Source organism: Lissotriton vulgaris, chromosome 6, assembly GCF_964263255.1.
Source record: "Lissotriton vulgaris chromosome 6, aLisVul1.2, whole genome shotgun sequence".
Taxonomy (NCBI): Eukaryota; Metazoa; Chordata; class Amphibia; order Caudata; family Salamandridae; genus Lissotriton; species Lissotriton vulgaris.
In genome coordinates, this window is record NC_141694.1 from 92,541,256 (window position 1) to 92,553,536 (window position 12,281).

The following is a 12,281-nucleotide window of genomic DNA, read 5'->3' on the forward strand; positions in this document are numbered from 1 at the left end:
ATAAAGCCTGTACAAATGACTGCAGGTCTCTCATGGTTTGCTGCTGACAGATGACATTGATGATAGGGTGTGATAACGTCTCTGGGTTTCAAAATCTGAGGTCTGATGTACCATGGACTTTGCATTTTGAAGTCTAAATCTGCAGTACCCGCTATGAATTTCAGTGCATACGTTGTGAATTGCATGGAGAAAAGGTGGCAAAAGAGGAACCACCTCTCCCCCCCCCCTTTGCAATTCACGCTGGTGAGCATAAATGTTTTGCAGTGGTTTGTGGTTGAAAAATATGTAATGGGTTGTGCTGCTGAAACAAGGTGGTAATCATTCTCAAAATGGAGTTGTCACATTTTTACAGCTTAAATTATGCAATTGTAGGCTCCAGATATTGGAAGTAGAGACAATGTTCACATGGACCACTGCTTGCACGTATGTTGCATTGACACACTTACCTTTAGAATACATGGGTTGCAATGGAGGCATGTTGCAAATGCAGCAGTGGTCTGCGGCACAATGCAGTCCTTCACCCCAGCATCCCTGCTTTTTGGAGCGCTTAACAATTATTTATTAATAGTTATGAGAAGACCTATTTCCAGCTTTTGAGCACTCCTCAGACTGCAAAGGCAGAAACTTGTTTCAGATCCAGTAATTACATTTCATCCAACATGTTTTGATCTTTTGACCCCTTAAGTCAAAGATGCCTTATACTTGCCATTACTTTTTGCTCAACTGATGACTGACTTTTGAACGAGATATTTATATATATGCATGTAATATTCTGTGAACTCAAGCTTAAAAAAAGTACTAACAAAGCCAGTAGGTTTCCCTTATGTGAATTATATGCCCAGACACACAACACCAATTCACACAGTGAATTGGATGATAAATTTGATTTGTGCCAATTTGCAAACTGAACAACATACCGAACTGCTTGGACTAGGGGCCTGCCTATGGAAACATCAAACATATAGGAACATATACAATCCTTCACAACACAGAAAATCAGACAGTACAGAAGGAGGCATAGTACGCAGTTACGGTGGATGAATAGAGAGAACCAGGGGAAAATATTTGTTTATCCAGTATTGGGGTATCTTTCATAGATTCACATGCCTAAATCATTCCCCATCATCGAGATGGGAGTCCCACGGTAAAATATTCAAGCGGTACCTTAACTCCCATCATGCGCTATAATGGCCAAAGGCCATCTAAACAGTAGCCTATGTATGTCCTTTTTAAACAAGCATTTGCAATGCAATAGGTCTCGCATTAGGAAAGTTTGAGCTATTGGTATTGTAAATGGCAAAGTTTTTATTTATGTGTTGTTTTTGAAAATATCGAAATTAATAGCTTTGTCATTTACAATGCCAATAGTTATAGCTTTCGCAAATGTGATACCTATAGCATTTGTAATGCAATATGTACTCCTCTGTAAATCTATTATCTTATTTATCATAAAATGCAACTGGTTTCCCTTCTTTAGACCTCTGCCTAACATATATATCATATGGGGAAATGCAGAGCTAACCAGAACTGCCGGCGTACATACCACACAACTACAGGTGTGCTTTTAACTCTCACATTTCATTCCATCACAATGTTAAGCACACGATCCTTAATAACTCGATAACTGCACTTTGGTACTCATCCTGCACAACCTACAACTACTTCCCACAAACGCTCAAAACAAGGAACGCACCCTCCCAGCCACATTCCCACATGGTGTAGCTTACCATCCGTGCCAGTAAGGGCTTTAGCACTCCACGGAAGGCTAGTAAGTCCTACACAAATGTTACAGTACAATAGCACTTTCTAATGTAAGCTGCACAAAAACACGACTTGGACGACTAAGGCATGTTGGCCATTTTTTTAGTTTTTACACCTTCATGAGGGATGAATGCTCTAGATACACATCAGTCGAAGTATAGGGACAATGTGGCTCCATAGGTCACAATGAAAACCCTCACAACTTATAAGGCGTGACACTTCGTTTAGCAGACCTTAAAAAGAAAGGCCGAGCACTCGGATTGCAGTTTTCTCTTACCTTACAACAACTGCGAGGGCAGGGAAATCTTCGCGAGAGCGCGTGCTGCAGCCCGTCCAGAGCTTGCGCCGCCGGCCTGCGACCAGGAAGTCAGGCAGGCCGGGCGGGACAACCGGAAACAGGAAGTAGGAGGGCTGGAGCCTACCCCGCCTCCCATGGAAGAGCCGCGGCTGTTTGGAGCACCGGAGCAGGCAGGATCCTACCCTGCGCCCCGGTGCCGAAGGAGGGAGGAAGAGTCCTGCTGCCGGGCCCTGCAGCTGCCGATGAGAGAAGCCGCTGCCGCCGCACCAAGGAAGCTGGTGAGTGTGGCTTCGCCTTGTTGATGATCTGCGAGGGCGGGGGGGCATGTGTGTGCGCGCGTGCGGCGGTGGGGGGCTGTGTGTGAGCGTGCGTGCGTGTGTGTATGTGTCTTGGAGTCTGTGTGTGTGACTGTGGGGGGGAGAGGGGGTGTGTGTGAGCGAGTGCCTGTCTGTTTGTGTATATGCGCGCCTGAGCTGTGAGGGCGGGGGGGCATGTGTGTGTGCGCGTGCGACGGTGGGGGGCTGTGTGTGAGCGTGCGTGCGTGTGTGTATGTGTCTTGGAGTCTGTGTGTGTGACTGTGGGGGGGAGAGGGGGTGTGTGTGAGCGGGTGTCTGTCTGCTGTTTGTGTATATGCGCGCGCATGTGCACGGCGCGGGACGGAACGTGCGCGTTCGCGCACCCAAATCTGCCTTCAAAAGCTCGTAACACTTTCTTGTCCTCATTTCCCCGAGTCAGATAACTATAAGTCTCCAACCTGGACGCATCCTTCGGATGCGAATTCCAGGGCGAGACCTAAAAAGGACCAAATGTTGGCATTCAGCCAATCAGCTGTAAGCACCCTCTAGAACACTTCCAGCAGAGGTCAGTTCTCTCTTTTCACCGCACATCGTGTAGATGGGAGTCTCCCTGAGTGCTACTCAATTTCTTCTCTTCAGCAAATTTGGACATCATGTCAGACAAAAGAGGCATTTTCCGCCCTCGTAAAACCTGTGGGAAGTAAAGGGTCCATGTGGATAAACCACACAAGGAATGTAAGAATTGCCTATATCCTAGGCATGAGGTGAGAGATTGTGAAATCTGTCTCACTTTCTCAAACAAGACCCTCAAAGACAGAGAGGGAACATTGGTATTGTGGCTCCAAACCACAAAACACAATCTCATCCTTCTGATGAAGAAGAGGGCAGAGCTTCAACATCCCACAAGAAGACTAGATCCAAGGACAGTTTCTCAGGTGAGGGAAGAAAATATTTTAATCCTTCTCAGGAAAGGGCTTCAAGTAAGGAGAAAGATACTAAACATGCCTTTGAACCAGCATTATCTGCGCCCTCAACACCTGTCAGGAAGGATTGAGATCGCCCTAGAGCCTCCTCTTCTGATCCTGTAAGTAGGAAAACCGTGAAAAAGTAATCGCGAACGACAATCTTTCTCTCGTCGACGACGATCTATGTAACATAGTCAACGCTATCGGCAATGACGTTGATCCAGTCTCCAATTCTCTCTAACAGAGTCTCCACGTTGACGATGAGAGCTTCATCACCGACGAAGACCTTCAACGCCCCTCCGTCGGCTGCAATGCTGTCAACGAAGATCCCTATGATGACGGACTCGTCCACTGGTGGTCCGTCGAGGAAGACACAGTGGACGACAGAGATCCCATCGACGACCGAGACATCGTCGACAAAGGCATCGTGGACGATGACACCGTTGATAACAATGAGGCCGACAACAGCTCTGTCGATGAAAGAAGTTTCCTTTCCCAAACCTTCTGCACCGTTGACGCTTCAGTTAACAAGGATTACTCAAGTCACTAGAGTAACAAAGAGATTCTTACACCCGTCTATGCAGGACTATAGCAAGGTATAGCCTTTGCTTCCATGAGATCTTTTGGAAGGGTATGTAGAAAAAGGAGGATGATGATTGCATCCATGGGGTAGCTCACAGCCCCTCTGAGCTTCATGTGAAGTGCCAGGAGGATAAGAAGGAGAATGAAGACTATCAGGAAGAGGCACAATATTACCAGCAGGGGTATATGGCTCCACGTCATAGTTATCAATTTAACTTCTGACCGGAACCACACCCCAAGGACATGGCCCATCTACCGCTATCGTTAATCGAGGATCTTCATGCCATGTTGGCGGATTATAGACCAAGATTCCCTCAGCAACATCAATCAGAGAATCAGGTACCTCAAGTGGAAGAACCTGCAGGTACACCAGGTCTTCTACCGCCTAGCACACCTGTGAATATGCCGGGCTCGGGCAGCCGACCCAGGAGCACAGAACACTTCCTCCTCAGAAGAAGATGTAGAGGAAGGTGAACTGCCAGATCCAATATCTGCTCCTGACCCTTGGGATGACTACTTGATTCCAACACCATCCCTTCCTCTGCACCTTCTGTCAGACTCTCCTCCAGAAGATATTGGGGGGGTTTCACAACTTAATGCAGAGGGCAGCCAACAGGTTTTATTTGCCTATTGCAGTGAAGCAAACCGAATGTTTCCTATACAACTTCAAGGAAGACACAAGAAAAGTCGTACGCTCCATACCTATTATTGACCATATATGGCAGGAGGACATCAGGATTATAAAAAAACAGTGCCCCTTCCACCAGTACTGCCTCGTGTGCAGAAGAAGTATAGCGCTCCGGATGACTCTCCATCTTTCCTTATTGGACATCCTAAGGCAGATTCGGTCATCTCTAAGGCAGCAAAAGGTGTTCTAGGAACCTGGCTTCCCGGATTACTAATCCCCCCTACCCCCTGATAAGGAAGGGCATTGAAAGGACATTCTTGGAAAAAGATTTTCTATAATGGCAGCTGTGACAATCAGAGCAGCAAATGCTCTAGCCATTATCAGCGGCTATGACCGCCAGATGTGGTCCGACATGGCAGGGCTAATAGACCTTATCCCCGGAGGAAAGCAGACAAGATGCACGCAAGATACTGCTGGAGGGTGAGCGTGCAGCTTCAGAGACAATTGACTGTGCCCTTGATGTGGTAAATACTGGTTGTAGACACTTAGCTGGAGCAGCTGTTCTTGGACATCAGTGATGGCTAAGAGCAACCACCTTTAGACCTGAGGTACAAGCAAAGGTTCTAGATATGGCTTTTGACGGTGAGTCACTCTTCGGAAAACACATTAATGACGCTCTATTGGCAATAAAATATGATACTGATACCGCAAATTCATTGGGCGCTCTGCAGTACAGAAGGGTACTAATCAGAGGTGCTGGAGGGCGAGGATTCGCCACTACAAATGAGGATACCAAAGAGCTCCACAATATCAGCCATATCAAGCTCAATATGGGCAGTTTTCTAACCCCTCATCTTATCGTCAACCATCTACAGCTGGTTTCTCTCGCCAGGGAGGCCGCATCAAGCACCCTAACAAGGCCGCAGCTCTGGCAGAAGGCAAATGAGCACATCCGGGTACCAGCCCATCTTACCTCCCTACCTGTGGGTGTGAACATTTCCAGTTAGGTACAATGGTGGCACAAGATAATATCAGATAGCTGGGTGTTGGACCTAGTCGCCAATGGTCACACTGTAGAGTTCCATCAGCGGCCACCAACCACTCCACCTGGGGATCCCCCTCCCCCCTCGTCTTATTACCAAAAGAAGTCTTGGCCATGTTTCTCAAAGAAGCAATTGAAGAAGTATCTTTCGCTCAGAAGGGAAAAGATTTTTATTCTTGTTTTTTCCTAATAAAAAAGAAATGTGGAGAATGGATACCTGTTATGAACCTAAAGAATCTCAACAAGTTTCTCAAGAAGCAGACGTTCAGGATGGTAACACTGTCTGATATTCTGAGCTGCCTAAACAAAGGAGATTTCATGACTTCACTGGACGTGGAAAACGCATATTTCCATATCCCAATCCATTGGAAAGACTGGAAATTCCTAAGGTTCATGGTGGCTGGTACCCACTATCAATTCAAAGTACTCCTGTTTGCCTTCAAATCAACACCACAGCCCTTAACTAAGTGACTGGCACCAGCAGCGGCAACCCTGTGGTCTCGGGGGTTTCAAGTCTTTCCGTACCTCAATGTGAGAAGTTAGCCTGGCATATGTTGTCTTCTATTCTAGTGGGCTCCTTGCACCAGTCTAAACGACCCTTATGATGGTGGTTGTAAAGTCAACCTTATAGACCAGCTATCCTAGTGGTAGCATGGACAAAGCAGTCTTAGGCTAAAACTTCAGAGAGCATGTGAAGCCAGCTGTTTTACCATATATAATCCCTTGAATACCAGATGAAAGGACACCACACAAGGTATATATCAAATATATATGTATTTATTACTAACACATCCCTCTGACTCCTTTATGATGTCAGAGTTCGAGATACGTTACAAGTTACTCATTAAGCATACTATAAGCTGCACAAATACAAATCTGCCCTAGGGGCCTCACGAACCATATACTATGAAAGTGGTATAAGGACCACTTCAGAAATAGTGAATAGGCCTAGGGAATCGCTGGGGCTACACTGAACAACCAAGGGTTTGGAAGTAGGAGGCCCACGGGAGGCGTGTGCAATGTCTAAACACACACGCGAGTTACCATAGAGTTATAATGGGAACGTAAAAGTCACAATGTAGGTGATTTAGGACACTCCGGATGGACTACGGTAAAACCCCTTTAAGCTAGGACACTTCGAGAGTCAACACCCACGGGAGCACCGGAGCACTCGAGTTACCTCACCCAGGGAAGCCGGGTGCATAGGTGTCTTTTCGTGTTGGGTTTCATCACTGTTTCCTATGGAGAGCTGCAAAGAAATGCTGCAGGCGGCCAGGAAAGAAGTGGCCGGTTGGATCCAAGGGCGGATCGAAGATGTGAAGAACCTGAAAGCAGAGGGGACAGAGTCTGGGTCACTAGCCAGTGACCAGGAAGGAACCATGCGATGTTGAGTGTTTCAGGTGAAGAAGGTGAAGCTTGTCTCTGCAGCCACGAGGACCAGGAGATGACGACGACCACCAGGAGCTGGATTCGAGCTGTCCCACGAAGGATCTAGTTGACTGCGGTGTCCGTATTTGATTGGACCCAACAAGCCTTGGCAAATGCAATCCACGCAGGAAGGGAAGATTGGCTTCAGATCAGACCAGCAAGGTCTGAGGGGCTACTCCTTTGGAGGGAAGCTGGAGCAAGCCTGGAGCTACCAGGCCAGAGGTGTAAATTCAAGATGGAGTCTTCGGAGGGCTAACTAGCCTAATGGCATGCAACTGGGATGACGTGTTGAGCTGAAATGCAAACACGGACCCCACGCGACACTCGTGGATTGTGGAGGGCTGTGCGTCGGTGCAAATGGAGCTCAGGTCTGGGGCATCTCAAAACCCAATGCACAACTACGAAGGTACCTCAGAAGCTGCACAATTAGCAAAATACAGGATGTCCAGGGAGTCCGGTCCCACGTCTCATGTGTCCGCCACGGGTCTAAGCTTTGCTGTGGATCTGGGTCGGAGTCGGAGAAGTCTGGAAGTCCAGGTCCTATGTCGCTGAATCTTAGGGATCCGGCGGGAGCCTCGACAAAGTAGACTGGCAAGTTACTGGTGGTGCCTGTTTGCACAGGGTGGTCAGTCCTTGACCACAAGGGAGATGTCTTCAGTCTTCTAGTCCGAATAGAACGTCGAAGGTCTAAGAGTTCTGTATCAAAGTTTCGTTCCAGGATAATCGAAAGTCTCTAGACACAGCTCCTAGCTTTATACTAATCTAAGGGGCTGGATTACCTGCTAGGTCCCTCCTATGGGTGGGACCTGGGAAGGGGGTGGTTACACCCCTTTCCCTTTGTCCAGTTTCGCGCCAGAGCTGGGGCTGGAGTGCCCCAGCAACTGGTTTGAACCGAGCTATGCATGGAGCACCTTGTGTGCCCCAGGTAGTGTCTGGAAATGCATCTTTCCTTTCAGCCCACCCTGCCCCAATACACTGTAGGTTGTCTGGAGAGGTGCTAGCACCTCCCTCGACAGGAAATCTATTGTCCAAGCCTCTCTCGCTGGAGTTTCCCCCAGCTGCAGGAGGTCAGACTTGTGTCTGTGGCAGCAGCACCCATTTTGTGATGCTGAGGCTCTGTTTAACTTTCACCGGGTAAAGCAGTAACTACATGTCTTCTCCCTCTAGAAGGGTGGAATGCTACCCTTGTCGCCAGAACTGGCGAGGGGGTAGTATTCCAAAGTGTTTGAGACCTTACACAACATGTTTCGATAAAGCCAAACCAAAGTTAGCAATAACCGCGAGGATAATAATGCGCTTAAAAGTATATGGAATGGCTGAACAGCTATAAGGAAATGGATCCGAAAGCTGCAGAAGGGCTCAGCTCATGCTAGAGCACCCTCTCACATAAAACCAAGCACTCTGCCTCCAGGATTGTTAAGACCTGCCATAGGAGTAACTTGTAGGTGTATATGTGTCTATATGTAAGGGTAGATATACCGATACTATATCTAAGCAAGGGGTGATTACACCACCTTGTCCCAGCTGAGTGATCAGCCAGTGGTGTCAGTTTGGATGGCCAGCCAGGGGTGGCATAATACATGCTGCAGCCCCTGGTAGGCCTTGAATGCACCTATGCCCTAGGTACCTATGATACACTATACAGGGGCTCACAAAGGTGGCCCATTTCCCAATTAGGTATGTACCTAAAGTTCATGGTATCAATTTAAAGAGAGAACAGCTGGGCTGTTGGTCTGATTAGCAGGCCCACAGCCACACTGAAGTCGAAAAGCCAGAGAATCACAGCAAAAAGTGGGGGTGACCATAGGAAGCAGACCCTACTCTCCTACACTCAACAATTTAGAAGGCCAAATGCCAGTACTATGCCAGCATATTCCCTCTACCAGGGTCAAGGGGGAATGCCCTTTCAATGTGATGGTCAGGGATATATGCCTTCTCTTTTCCCCCCATTCCGTTAAAATTCCAAGATACTATCCAAGATTAAATCGGAAGACTGTTGTCTGATCCTGATAGCACCACGTTGGCCTAGGCAATACTGGTTCCTAGAACTGCTTCTACTGTCGGAGTCCAAACCCATTCACCTGCTGCTATCTTCAATGATGTTATCGAGTCCCAAGGGCCAAGTGAATCATCCGGACTCACACTCGCTTCAATGCACGCATGGCTCTTGAATTCCGTGAATTTAAGGACCTAAATATACCGCAAGAGTGTAGGTAGATCATTGCTAAATCCCGTGCTGAAAGCACTATCAAAACATATAGTTTCAAATGGAGACGTTTCTGGTGAGAAAGAAATAATGTTCACCCACTCCAAGCTCTCGCTGAGCAGATTTTGCCATATCTCCTCTCTCTTTCGCTAAATCATGTCTCACTTTCTCTTCAGGGAATGTTCACCTGGCTCTGCAATTTCCCGTTATAGGAAATCTCGAACTCCTTCTCTCTGTGCATCTAGTCTTACAAAGCAGTTCATGAGAGTTCTTATCTGCGCATTTTCCCCGGTGCGTGCGCCTCCTCCGGAATGGAAGGTTAATGTGGTCCTGGCGCAGTTGATGAGACAACCATTTGGACCAATTCACAAGGTGGAGCATACATTTCTCCATCGAAGGTATCCTTCTTACGAGCTATTACTTCTGCAAGGAGAGTGAGCGAAATACAAGCCTTTACAGTCAAGGAAACTTTTCTACATTTCACTGAAAACTATGTAACTCTACGAACGAAACTGACGTTTAAGGTACCAACACAGTTTCACCTCAACTCGCCGGTGATATTACAATCTTTCTTTCCACACCCATCTAGTCCAGCAGAACGGGATTTGCATACGTTGGATATCAAGAGATGGTTGAAATTCTACCTACAGAAGACGGAGGAGATAAGGAAAACAGATCAGCTCCTGGTCGCTTAGGGACAAGGAAAACCAGGAATGGCAGTAACAAAGGCCACTGTCGCCAGATGCGTCTCATCCGCAATCCAGTTCTGTCACGAAAGGCAAACCAGCCACTGACAGCAAGAACTAAAGCACACTCCATAAGAACAGTTCCTGCATCAGCAGCTTTGTTTGTGAGAGTGACTTTAGACAAAATATGCCGTGCTGCGACATGGAAGAATGTTTACAAAGCATTACTGCCTGCAATCTACGCAACAAGAGGATAGAGCGGTTGGCCAAGCGGTACTGCGAAATCTCTTCAATTAATATCAGCCTCTTTGTTTGCAATACGGGGAGCACTTTCTTTATTTTAATGAAGGTATTGGATATGCTTGAAAATGTGTAGAAAAACGAATATATAACTGTATTTGACTATTTTTTAAATATTTGAATGCTTGTGTATATTGGAAGATTTACTGCAACAGTAGTGGTTTTAGCATTTTATTCTGCTGGAATGTTTAGTGCACACATTCTATGCAGGATATTGAATGATTATTAGCAATGTTACTAGTATATGTCTATAGCATTGGGAGTTTTAAGTTACATGTCTCCCACCGTCCACTAATGACAGTACAGTTTTATGGTACTGCCTGCTATTCTGATTCCGGCATGTGAATCTATGAAAGATATCCCAATATTGGATAAAAAAATAAGTTACTTACCTGTAACTACGGTTATCCAGTATTGGTATCTTTCATAGATTCACATGCCTGAATCAGTCCTTGTCGAGATGGGAGTCCTACTGTGAAATATTAAAGCAGTGCCTTAAATCCTTCATAGGCTATAATGGCCAAAGGCCATCTAAACAGTAGCCTATCTATCCTTTTTAAAAAAGGACCAAATATTGGCATTCAGCCAATCAGCTGTTAGCACCCTCTAGAACACTCCCAGCAGAGGCCAGTTCTCCTCAGTTTTTCTAAGCACTAGTGGGAAGTAAGGATCCCAAAATCAATGAGAACTGACTCCATGGGGAGGAATGTGGGTTGCATGTGAATCTATGAAAGATACCAATACTGGATAACCGTAGTTACAGGTAAGTAACTTATTTTCTCGTCAATGCCCAACCATTCTTGTATCTCTTGTATAAGCTATCACTTCTAGTAAATGATAGGTGACTTCTGTTTCAATGTGTATTCAGTTGTTATCCTCTATGAAGTGGTCACCTGCTGGTAAAAATGCAGTGTTCTCTGCCTTCCCATTCCATGATTAGCCTCTTTGCTATAATCATGGATATTTAGCAGCCCAGTTCAGTAATTTACTTTATTTATATCATGAACTACACATTTACAGAACTTTTGTTGCACTGTTGGGGACTCCCATAATCACAGCCCTGTTAGCTCTCCAGCTACGACTTCTCCTGTCCTTGACTATGAAATGAAATGAAATGAAATGAAATGAAATGAAATGAAAAGAGATTTATAAAGCGCATGGCTGCCCTTGAGCGTCCCAGCGCTGAAACAAAACACAGGACCACCACCCAAACACAACTGAAGCAAAGCCTAACGGGGGAAGAGATAAGTTTTCAATGCCTTGCGGAAACGCACTAGATTGGGTTCTTTCCGCAGGGCCGTCGGCAGAGCATTCCATAGTTGGCCTGCATTAATAGAGAACCGGCGACCGCCGGACTTCACCTTTTTGGCTCTGGGTATCACCACAAAATTACAATCATCCGAGCGAAGGGCTCGCGTAGGTTTGTAAGGGCGCACCAGGTCTCTAAGGATTGGAGGGCCTGATCCTTGCAAAGCTTTGAACACGATGCAAAGGGATTTAAATTTTATGCGAGCTCGGATTGGAAGCCAATGCAAGGCCTTGAGAGCAGGCTTAGCTGATGATCTTTTGGCAGTACCAGTGAGCATTCTTGCAGCCGCATTCTGAGCCCTTTGGAGCACATTCAGGGTGGATTCTGGTGAGCCAAGGAATAAGGCATTGCTATAATCCAGCCTTGACATGACTAATCCTTGAACCAGAAGTTTCCGGGAGTTTTCCGGGAGTAGCGGGAGGATCTTCCGTACTGACCTGAGCAGTCCATAGCAGGTCCCTGCCACTCGTTTAGCTTGAGTGGTCATTGACAGTTCAGGTTCAAGCCAAACCCCCAAACTTTTTATTGCTTCTTTGGGAGCTGGGGGGGCACCTAGACTGTCCGGCCACATGGATTTGGGGAGTGTTGAACATAGATTGCCAAGAAGCATCAGCTCCGTTTTCGTCCCATTTAGTTTGAGCCGGGACTCCGACATCCATGACATGATGTTAACAAGACATGATGCGAACATTTCCCCCTGGCTTTCCGAGAGGGACAGCGAGACGATCAATTGAGTGTCGTCTGCGTAGGTTGCGATTTTCACCCCGAAGGGTGAAACCA

At 46.6% G+C, this 12,281-nt stretch overlaps 1 protein-coding gene across 3 annotated transcripts in view; it reads left to right on the forward strand.

Annotated features, from left to right (window-relative positions):
* The window catches only part of LOC147706848 (exportin-5-like), a 1,626,836-nt gene that overhangs the window by 570,436 nt on the left and 1,044,119 nt on the right, over positions 1 to 12,281 (forward strand). The window lies entirely within an intron of this gene.